Below are 13,012 nucleotides of genomic sequence, written 5' to 3'. Positions count from 1 at the left end.
AGAGAGAGGAGGGAGAAATGATTGAAAAAGAGGAGAGCGACGATTAAAATTACGGAGAGAGGTGAATAACAAAAAATTTGTTACAATTTGAATTAAATGAAACAATAGCTATAATATTTATTTTGGATTAATCGCTTGCTATAATACACATTTTTTTCAATTTTTATTAGCTTACTCTAAAATGAAAAGGACATATTTATGTATTTTGGTAACGAAAAGCTTATATGGCCACACGCCTTCTATTCGATACTAGTATTTTTATATATTTAACAAGATAATTTTTTTTAAAAATTTCTAAGTCTGCTCTTTTTCCTTTTCTTGAGGTCTCCTTCACCTTACCCCACAATGGAAGGGGAAAAAAGATACTGATTATAAATAATATTAATTAATTAAATGGAAGACGAAAACATCAGCTTTTGCTAGTTTTGGTAAAACCTAAAAATATAACCAAAGTCCAAAACAGAAAAATGAGATGTGAAAGGATGTCATTAGATGACTGTAAATGTTGTTAATTAAGTTCTTAAAATAAGTTTGTAAAAGAAAAATAATATTTTCTTCGTAACATCTTTATCTTAATGATTTTTTTTAAAAAAAAAGATATAACATCTTTATCTTAATGATTTTTTTTTAAAAAAAAGATATCTTTCTATTTTTCTTATTTAGTAATAATATAGTTTTAAAAGTTTTAATAAAATATTTTCAACTGCACAGATACTTATTTTCATTATTTTAACTTATTTGACAATATTTAATTTGACACAAAATTTTAAAAACAATAATAAAGAAAGACTCTTTGAAATTTGTTTGTGAAATAAAAATAATAAAATTTAAGTTATTTCCATTTATGAAAAGATGACAACCACGAACTAAAAAGAAAATGTCAAATGAATTAAAATAGAAAGACTATAACTTACTTTAAACCACACAAGTTATTTCAGGATTAGTTATCTTGAAATTAGATATTTTGAGATAACTTATTCCACCAAATATATAAGATAACTTGTCTCATCAGTATAGTATAAATCGTGAGATAACTTATCTCAAATATGATAACCAAAACAAATATAAAAAATTTATCTCATCACTATTTTTTTATTCTCATATCCAACAACCGTACAAGTTATAAATTTGTATCTAACCAAATAAGATTACATAAATCAAACGTAAATATGTGAATGTGGCCATAGGGATGTGTACGTTCCAATAAGAAATCGAAAACACATCGAAGTTATTAGTACAAACTGAACTACTCCTATATTTTTAGCATGATAGCTCTTTTATATGATGTGACATATTTATTTACTACTCCTATTATTAATTATTATTGTTATTACTATAGTACTTTCACTCACTAAAAAGAGTGATCTAGTTTGATTTGATATAAATTGTGTTTTTGATATGAAGAAAAAAATATTTTTTAATTTTTTCATGTTTGATTGAACCAAATATTTTAGAAATTCTTCAAAATCCATTCAGTTTCCTCAATTTTAAAAAAATGATTTCCTTTCCAAACTTAAGTAAAACATCTAATCATCCCTCCCCATGCCATCCTACCAGCCCCCCGCCCACACCCACAGCCCCCCTACTCCTAAAAGAAACTTAAGTTGATTTTTTAAAAAATTATTTTCACTTTTAAAATTTTATTTTTTCACTCATATCCTCGACCCTACCCGCCCCATCCACCCCAATCCCAAAAGAAACAATTTAAGTTTGTTTTTTAAAAATATTTTCAATTTCAAAAATTCATTTTTTAACTCCTACTCTCAACCTTCCCCAACCCATTCACCCACCCCCTACCAGCTCCCCACCCCCCACCCCCAATACCAAAAAAAAATAAATGTAAGTTTATTTTTTAAAAAATATTTTAAACTTCTAAATTTTATTTTTCACTCCTACCCTCAACCCCCCATCAGCGCCTCAATCCCCCTCCCCCACTCCCCGCCCCCGCTCCCCAAAAAATAAATATTGTTTTTTTCAAAAAAAAAAAATCAACTTCAAGTTTTATTTTTTCACCCCTACCCTCGAATCCCCACCCACCCCAGCCCACCACGAAAAAGAATTCAAGTTTGTTTTATTAATATTTACCTTCAAAAATTATTTTCTACTCTAGTAAAAAATAAAAAATATTTCTCAAAAATATTTTTCATTCAAAAACCTAACACTAAAATATATTTTCGGAAAATACATTTTACTCACCAACCAAACATGAAAAAATAAGTCAGATATTGTTTTCAAGGAAAACATTTTCCTTCATACCAAACACATCAAAAATTTAATAGAAATAAAGAAGATTTTTGAATTTTATAATTCTAAATTAAAATTTAGTCAAATGAATAAAATTTTTAACTTTATGGTCTTAAATAGATCAAGTGGAAAATTTTTATAAACATGGGCATATTATTTTTCTTTATAGGTTGTGGAGGAGGTGATAAAAGAGAATTTATAACTGGCTCACATTTCTTCATTCTCTCAACTATCTATTTTCACAAATATAAAGGAATATACTGTTTTTGTTTTCTAAAAAAGTAACCCTTGAGAATCAGTTCTTATTTATTTTATTTACATATTCAAATTATAACTTATTTTATTTGAGCATCTTAATGAAACATAATAAAGTGTTTCTATATAAAAATAAATAAATTTTAATTTCATAAAAATATAGTAAATTGTATGTATTCTTGAATGATTGTCACGTATAGATAAGTATCCATTTGAAATTTATGACACCTATTTTTATTGTACAAATTAGTTTTAATGCAGTATGAACATTTTTCACACGTGCTAAAATATTCAATTCAAACAAATTATAGGTGAAGTGTTTCAATCAAATTTATTAGCAAATTAAAGAGAATTGTCTGTGTATGAAACCTTTGTTAAAAATTTTACCTAATTTTCCTGGATCCCTACGTAGATTGATATTGATATCTATATCTGATTATCACTTTAAAAATTTTAAAAGAACAAAAAAAATTTAAATGATTATCAAAAATTTAAGAATGTCACATAAATTAAAAGAAAGAGAATAATATTTATTCTTTAAATTTACATAAAAGATATTATAAATCACAGTAACTTACAGTTTAACATGAAATACATCAATTTTTTTATGAATCTGAAAATTTATATTGTACAACATAAATTGAAACAAAAAAAGTAACAACTATTATTATTAAAATGACATAAAATGTAGTATGAGTAATAATAATTAACAACTTAAATTTAAAAAATAAATAGAAAAGTTAAAAATTATGTAAAAAGAAACTATAGATTACCACAATTAACAACTTTAAATATTAAATAATTAACTGACTCTTCAAAATTTGCTTGTGTCATGTAAATCGAGGTAAAAATAGCATATGTTGGTTCAGTGGCAGCACATACCGGCATAGTCGCATATAATTTAGGCTGGTTATTTAAAAAAATTTTATCAAAAAATTATATATTATACATATAAATAAATTATAAAATATATAAATTCAAAATTATTTTTCATATCGTTATATTAAATGTTAAATACTCTTAATAATATATAAACTCGAAATAATTGTACTCGATTAATAAACTTTTCTAGTTAGGACATAAAGTTGTTAAAAGGATGGAGTTGTCATTTATCAATGCAACTACTTGTATTGGAAGTATTTATTAATACAGCCACAAAAAAGGCATGTGTATATTTTATATATTAGTAGGGTGTATAACAGCGAAAGAGGACGATGTAGCCAATTAAGCACGAAACATTGTAATTAATGTCCCTCATGTATGCTATGTACGATTGGTAATGAATGAGAAAATAAATTATGAACTTGATCACGTAAATAGATAGCCAAGACATTAAGGAGTTTGTACGATTTCACGTAATTAAATTCGAGCGAGTAAAATTTTTAAAATTAATCTTGACGTAAAAGAATAGTTTTAAAATGTCTTGATTTGAAAGTGTGTTGTAAAACAGTAGTTTGGAGTTTAAATTCTGAGCTACTATCTCCGTGTAAGTCACTAAGGCGGGATTAACCCTGTCAGGGCAAAGCTGCTGTGGCGGGCCAGTCGCGACTTAAATCCGAAAAAAAACTTAAATTCATTATTTTCTGCAAACCTTCGTCCTTGAGAGCTAAGAGACGACCCAGAACAGTTGTTGACTAATTTCTCCTTTTTTTCTAGCGCTAAAGGTAACATTTTACTCCCTTAATCTGTAATTTGATTCGTAAACCTTAAAATATTGGGTAATAATCAAACGAGGGTAGTTTCGGCCTGAAGTTAATGGTGGGTAAAAGCCCTAATTTGATAATAGGATTTTAGGTTTGGTCAGTGATAGATAAATTGATTATTATTCGGGTAAACTAGGTCTTGTTTATTGATCCTTGCATTAATTTATTATTTTTAGACCAAGAACATGCGGGAATAATTCGAAAATGAAAGACTCAAGTGTCATGGGAGGGTTCAAACTTGATTTCGAGGTAGGTGATGCTTTCAATATTCCTGGGTAACTGCTTCGTTGTATGCATGCATGTATGAGAATAAGGAATGTAAATCAAATCTAATGCAAATGAGTACATGTATATGAATGATTTCATGCCATGAAAACCATTGCTTGATTGTGTGACTATGAACATGGTGTTGGGTTTTAAAAAGATGTGAATGAAAAATGAAGAGTTGCGACTTTTATGAAATGTTGCGACTTTTATGAAAAGTTGTCACTTTTATGAAAAATTGCGGCTTTTATGGAAAGTTGTGACTTTTCCAAAGGTTTCTGACCTTTCCGGTAAGGCACAATAAAATTTTTTTTTGCACTACCCTTTGTTTTCTATAAATTGAGGAATTTCCTCTCATTTTAAAAAGAATTCATAGGCTTCCTCTTCAACTACTAAATCTAGTATTCTAAGTATACTTTACTGTCATTGAGTAGTTCGCTGACACCGGAGTTTTTGGTATCTATACTTTGGTGATTGAGATCATTTTACCCTGGGGAGTCGTATTCCAAATCAAACCTCGGATACTAGAGGGGAATACTGTGAGTTCAGTGGACTTGATCTTTTTCCTATTAAAAATTTTCCAGAATCTGGTACGTGTTTTACAAATTTTAGATTTGTGAATCAATTTCAGTTCTTCTATTCTTTTGTTCTTCACTGGTTCATTAAACTTGGTAACTTCGTGTTTCTGCAAAGTTTGTTGGAATCAGTAAGATTCTTTAGACACATATTAACAACTATTCTTCTTTAAGAAAAATATTTCGTATATTTTTTTTAAATCTGTTTTTGATTCTAGTTTCGCTACTAGTTTTAATTTTCTAGTTGTGAAAATGTTCTTAAACTTTATTGTCTGACAAAGATGTTCAAAGTTTTGTTCTAAGTATGTTTGGAATACAAGATGAACAACACATTGTTCCTTATTGGTGGAATTGTGATTGTGGTTGTGATGTCTGGATCAAGTGTCACGTTTCGACTCATATATTGGATTAGGTTTCACATTTCGACTCTCTAATAGTTGGGGCGTGGGTTCCATGAGAGGACCACAATGATTATTACATTTATGCCTACGTGTCGTTGATATTGGGAACCGTATGTTAATCCATAAATGATAGTTAATCTTTGTATTTTGTATATGTATGTATATTGTGTTTGATTGCTTGTGTATACTGTGCTTACTGGGCGGCCGCGTGATTCTATCAGTGCACTGTGATTGTGTGCTGATATTGCACTTGCTCGTTCTTTGTTGAGTACAAAACATCTTAGGCGGTTAGTGATCGACCTCAGCTAGGAGATAACTAATCGAGATCGAATTCAAGGGTGAGTCAGTTTTTCGAGGCTGTCATGAATTCTCTTATGTTTAGCCCATTCTCTTCGAACTTAGACTAGTTCTTTACATATTTCTTATATTTGGTTGGGGTTGTACCCTTTTTCTTTAGACTTGTTGAATTAAGGGTTTTGGTACAATGACTTTTAGGTTCTATGAGTCGTTTTTCGCAAATGGTTGGTACTTCTTTAAATTTAACTTCGGAGTTTTTGAGAACCTCATATTTCTTTAGACATTTAAATCTATTGTTGTATTTTAAAAAGTTCTAGTTTTCGTGAAGTTGTGTAGTTGGATTGTAGTAATGATTTTCCCACCGAAGGATTAGTGTGGGTATCAATCACGACAGTTCGGTTGTGATAATAGAGAGTATCACTATTTTGATTTTGACTTATTTTAAAACTTTCCAAACACCTTTAAAATTCAACAAATTCTTTAAGTGTAAAAAACATCTAAAAATAAGTTAGTTCAAGCGAACACTAAAAAGGTATCTCGATTGGCATAAAAGTTGGTCAAACCTACTTGTAAGTTGCAATTCAGTTTTGGACTTCCAAAAGTGTTTTACAAATATAAAATATAATTTAAGATAAGTCAAAAATAACTTGAAATAAGTTAGGAAGTGTTTGTTAAAGTAAAAATAACTTAAATAAGAAAAAAATTAAGAGTAAATCTCCCTTTACTTTTTATTTTTTGACTTAAAAGTCATTTCAATTGGACTTTTACTTTTAACTTAAAAGAATATTTTTTAAGTCAATCCAAACGTGCTATATAAATCTGTTTTTTTGTTAAATTCCATGTAGAATAATTAGTTAGTACAGGAAAGCAGTTAATTTACATTCTGTTATATTATGTTAGGTGTATACAATAGTATGTGGAAGGCTATAGAAGATTCTAGTATTCCACTTGTATTCATCATACACCTCTATATATAAGAAGTAGTTATATACAACTAAGTTTTTTTCAATAGCTCAATAATATCAATTTCATTTTTCTCTGTTTCATTCTCAATGTTCTGAGACAGTTAGAAGCTCCATCAATGGAGTTAAAAACTTGTTAGTTACTTTTTCACATTTTAATGTTGTCTATCCATTAGATTTTTAAAAAATAAAATAAAAGTATTTGATTGGATAAATAAAATTAAAGAGTAAATTAAGTGATGCTCAAAAGTGGTCCCAAAAAAAAAACGTTGGTACAAAATTAGGAAAAATGCCAAAAAAGTAAGTGGGCACCCAAACAAGACGTAGTGGATGGTAGTGACAGGTGTCGGCACGCCAACCAACTTAATTTTAAATAAACTATAAATTAATTAATAATTTACTGTACTATTATATTTCTTATTAGTACATTTATCGAAAACACTTTAGTTTTACATAAATTAATTTTAAAAAAAAAAAAATTCTCGAGAAGCCACCATGTTTGCTACAAGCCAGTGCATTTATTTTTTAACAATTCAATTTTTTTTAAAAGAAAAATCTCTCTCCGGGACCAGTTAATTATATATATACTTATACTAATCTTCCAATATTAGAGATTAGGTGAGTGTTTGACTAATTTAATTCCTTTTAAGGAGGATTGCTAATATCACCTGATGCGTACCTTTTTTGGAAACTTATAATGTTTAATATCTTTTTATGCCTAAAGTGACCTCTATATTCTATTCGTCTTGAAAATTTTAGAAAGACAATTTTACCCTTTATTTCTTCAATTCAATTTTTTTTTTCGAAATAAAGCCTAAAATATGTGTGAAGTATTAAAAATGACACATAACAATTCATGATCAACCTATTGACTACAAAATACATTCATCATACAGTTATTGGCTCACAAATACTCTCATCATCCACATTTGAGTCCAATTATAGTCATTTCATTAACGAAACACCATTTAAAATAATTAAATAATCCTTTCAATTACGTGCCGCTCAACATTTGCCGCAATTTAATATAATTTTAGACCCACCCATTTTAAACTAATCCCACCCCAATACTTGTTAAACCCACCCGACCCAATACAAAGAATCAATCTAATTAAAACAACCCTAAAACCTTATTCCCAAATAAACACTCCATTTCTCCAACCAAGTTCTTGAATAAATGGAAGTTGGATGTGAAATATTTTAGAACGTCGAATTGAACTTCTCAAATCTTTATATTCGTAAATAACGTTTAATGAATTGATCCAATATCATCTCTTTTACACCTTTTTCTTGGAGAAACAACAAAGCAATCTTCCATTAATTAATTGATTAATTACATTAAACATTTCACTATTTATCTTGATAGCATGTACTCTACAGTGTAGGTCCAATGTGTGTGAGCGAGGGAGGGAGATTAATTAGTAGAAAGAAAACGTTAATAATCTCTTTAATAAATGTACACAAATTTGTTGAAGAATACTAATAAAGCATCCGACTTTCATTGATTCAAGAACTTGGTTGGAGAAATGGAGTGTTTCTTTGGGAACAAGAATTTAGAGTTGTTTTAATTAGATGGGTTCTTTGTATTGAATCGGGCAGATTTAGTTAAATATGGGTGGGCTTAAAATTATATTAAATAATTAAATTGTAACCAATGACTGAGCGCCACGTAAATAAAAAGATTATTTAATTATCTTAAATGGTGCTCTATTAATGAAATGGCTAAAATTGGACGCAAAGGTGGATGGAGAGGACATTTGTGAACCAATAGACGGATGATGAAGGTATTTTGGAGCAAATCGGTGGATGAGGGATAGTTGTATACCCTTTTCAATACTTCAAAGATATTTTAGGCCATTTTCTGTATTTCTTTTCTTCCTTTATCAAATTAAATTGAAATTAAAGTCAAATAAGCTTTCTTTCATCTTAAAAAAGAATTATTTTTGGAAATAAACTCTTAAATAAAGAAAGGAACAAGAATGATATATTGGATAATTTCGAGCACTACGAGAGTATTGGGATTTTTGGATATTTTAGGAGTATAAAGTGTGAGGAGATATATAAGGTCATAAGATGAGAAAAGTAGGGATGATTACTAAATAGATTGTTTGAAGATGTTAATTTTATGAAATAAAAAATGTCAGAATAAATATGGAGCACAATGATTTTGCTATATAAGAATAAGAGTGATATCCAAAATTACAACAATTGTAGAGGTATCAAGTTGCTGAGCTACACTGTCAAAATTTGAAAGAAGATGATAGAGATGGGATGAGGACAAGGAGAGGTGTGCTATGTTATGCCCTAAGCCTACATCCTGAAAAGGACCAACACTCGGGAATCATTGATGGTCCCAAAGAGAACCCTTATCCTAGTTTACTTACTGAGCGGATCACTTAAATTAACCAGGATAGACCTATATAACTCAAGAATGTTAATAAAAAAGCATTCTACTAGCCAATAAAGCAACTCAAGTCTTTAAGCAACATTTGAAATGAATAAGACCAAAGAACTATAACGATCCGTCTATGAAACCTCTAAGCAATGAGGGATGTCAGGACAAGACCCCCGATCATCCTAACGACTAAAGTATTAAAGCAATGCAAAAAAAAAAGCCCTACGAAAATTAAGGAGGTTTACTAACTAACACTGAGTGCTCAACTAGATCAACGAGGCGCTAGATGTTGATCCTGATTACTTGTGTCTGCATCCTAAAATGATGCAAGCCAAATGACGTCAGTAAATGAATGTATGAGTATGCGAGGGGAATATTAAACATAACATAAGCTTGAAAAAAAATCTAAAAGAAACATTTACATCGGTTTTACTCAACTCATGAAAAACTTAACTCAAATGCAATGTACACAACAATAAATAGGGTGCAGTTGTACAAAGCATTTAAATTAGTAGGTTGTAGCTCAATTTGATAAAAAAAAATGCAATAACAACTCAATTTACTCAAATAATAAAGTAACATAGTTTCTGTGGGAGTTTCTCTAATCGGCAACTATCACTATGAGCTTAAGTGGTGATGCAACGTCTTGCCCACGTTGTCGAAATTGTCATGTACTTTGTTGTCATATAGAACGCATTAACAAAGTGGATCCACTAAGCTATGCTAAAAAGCACTGAGAAATCATCTAAAAAGTGTGATTTTTTTTAATGCATGATGGCTACATGGTTTATGGAGATTTGAGTTATTATGAACTTGCATTCTCATATCGCATATGCTTTTAAAACAAATCTCTTTCTTTGGTTTGAGATAATTACTTAAAACCTAGCCTAAAAGCTCTCTTGGAAATTTGTGTATCCTTTCTTGCTCAAATGTAAAAACATTTTTTTAACTCTTGAAAATACTTAGTTCTCATATAATATATGAAGAAATGAAATTCTACACTTAGTCTTTAGTCATCTCAAAGCATAAGTCTTAAAACGAAGTTAAAATGTTTGTAAAAGACTTTTGAAAAACTTTATGAACTGCTCCTGACTTGGTCCTTGACTTCTTAACTTGACTCTTAGCTTTTCTTGAATTGAATTATGGATTTAAGGTTCATGATCTAATATTTATGGATGATTTCATGATGTTTATACCTACCTTAGAATGTTGGAGTAAACTAGAAAACATAGGTACGTTAAGGAACTAGTACGAAAAAAAAGGGGAAAATGAAAAGAACTAATGTCCCTGGCGCTCGAAGAGGCGCGGGATGCCAGAGGGTGAATTTCAAAGGTTGGGTTGGGGCGCTCTAGGTGGCGCGACGCCCCAGATCCTAAACTTCAAAGCCTCTTTTAGGTGCTCTGGTGCAGCGCCTTAGCCCCTGCCCAGGCGCACTCCGACTTTTCTCCTTCATTTTCAATTCTAAACATCTTATTTCTACTTGGTTCTTCTCCCCAAACACTTGGAATAAACTATACCATCAATATATACAAGATTCAACTCGAAATCACGCCTAAATACATGAATCAACTTTAAAAAACTTTAACAAACAAGAACCCACGAGATTTCAAACGAATTAACATAGAGAACTCATAGAATTTGCTTTCAAAACTATACACCTTTACTGAATTAAATCACGATTAGCACGTGGCTGAACTAATCCAACGCTATGTGATCTTAGATACGTCGAAGGGATTAATCCTTGGCCAAAATTCACGCGAAAATCTTCAAGAAATCGATGAATCTTGAACTTTCTTCTTCTTTCTCCTATTTTCTCTTTTCTCCAAGCCCTAGCGTGAATTTCTAATTAACTGAACTGCTCTAATTCATATTAGACCCAAAACAAACTTCTAAAATCGAATTAAAATAATTGGGTAAGGGAAAGACTAAAATACACTTTGAGAATTCGATTTAGACTTTTTTTATTTGAACATCCCAACTTCAAATGAGCATATCTTACTCTACAAACTCAGGATTGCACAAACTCGACGACGTCAGAAAGATAATTCCAAGATCTTTCCTATGATTACTGAAAGCACACCTAACTCATCATGACCTAAGAGTTATGGTTATTTAAAATTGACTCCAAATTCAAACTTAACATAACTTAACGAATTTTCAGATTTTTCATTCTTTTTTAAAATAACTATTTCCAATTCTAACTCTTTCAGATGGCGAGGTGTTACATGCTTATTGACCTAGAAAAAGTTTATAATAAAACTTCTAAAAGTGTTTTCCATAAATGTTTGGAGTCTAAAGGTGTACGTACCTCTAAGTTTCACAAGATAATTTGACATACTAATGTTAATACCATGTAAGAGTGCCACATTGACATTTTTGATTGCAACTTTAGAAACATATTACTCCTATCTTGCAACTTTGATGATAAGACAGAATTTTTAACCAAAGAATATATAAAAATTGTTTATTACTGTTCCATCCATCAATTCTTTAATTTTCATCTGCAAAAATTGATAATTTTCATAAGATAATTAAGTTCAACGTCTTGATGGTTGAATTATATTTAGTTGTAAAAAAATTAAATTGTAAATTATATTTACTATTTAAAAATAAAACCATCTTTCTATTACTCATTAATACATTTCTTGGTCTGCCGTCCAAATTAATTTACACTTTTAACAAAAAATTAAGTAGGGTTTTATAATTTGTTTTCAGAAAAGTAGCTAGGGTTAATCTTTACAAAACATTTAAACGAGCATTTTTTTTTCAATTGTAATTAAAAATTGTTTCTCATTAGTACTGAATTAGTTCCCAATCGACTCCAGATAAATGACATATCTAATTAGTATTCCCATTTGTTCAGTTTTACTTATTCATTATTTTTAAAATATATTTTTATTATTAGTTATTATTTTTAATATATTAAAACTATATTTTTATTTTTTCCTAGTTTACCCGCAGCATGTTAGTTGCTTATTTCACAAATCATTTTTTCTAAGACTTAAAAATATAAATTAATTAATATGAGCACTATAGAAAATGCACATATCAATTCTTGTTTTTTTAAAGAAGATACAAATATTTAAAATAGACAAGTAAAAATAAGTTGATAATAATATTTTCGGTTGATTGTACTTTTACTAAATCCAAATTCATGGGGAACAATGACATTTATGACAGTATCTTTTAACTCTAAACGAGAAATATTTAAGTTGCCTGTTGGATAAAAGTATTTGGTTGAAATTGAATTGGAATATTTAATGTGGTTAGAGAAAAGTTTAAGGTTAAGTAAAGTAAGACAGCATGGTGAGAGAGATTTAAAAGTTTTGTTAAGTGTTTTGAAATCGGAATCGAAATGATTCAAGTAGAAGTGTTTTGATAAAACTAAACTTCGTCTAGTATAAAAATCGAAATCGTAATAACATATAAAGTATGTTACCCGTTTAATTTAAAGCTTGATCAAACTCAATTTTATAAAAATTACAGTATAAAAGAAGGAAAATAATGTTGCCGTATGATATATACGAGAAAACGTGTTAGGTATGCCATCAAAATTTCAAATCGATAACTACAAAAAAAAAAGAAGCAACTAATTAACTTTAAATTGTGGGGATATACTTAATAGTGTGAGACCTACTAGTAAAAATTATAGGAGTTTTAATTCTATATATTTGCATTCACTCTATTAATAATGAGGTGATTTGACTCCCTAAGCTACTTCGAACATTCTCATATAAAAATGTAATATTAGTAATGATTAAGTTTATGACAAGACCATGAGAGTTTTTATATTTAGTGTTGGAAAAAGTATAATCCATGTCATTAAAACAAATTATATAGTAAGTTTTTATAATTCACTTCAGGCTTCAATCCTTATTAGATTCTTATCTTTATGTGTGGGGTGAAATAGGGTGGA

The sequence above is a fragment of the Solanum lycopersicum genome, chromosome 1, assembly GCF_036512215.1.
Source record: "Solanum lycopersicum chromosome 1, SLM_r2.1".
Lineage (NCBI taxonomy): Eukaryota > Viridiplantae > Streptophyta > Magnoliopsida > Solanales > Solanaceae > Solanum > Solanum lycopersicum.
This window is presented reverse-complemented; position numbering follows the sequence as displayed.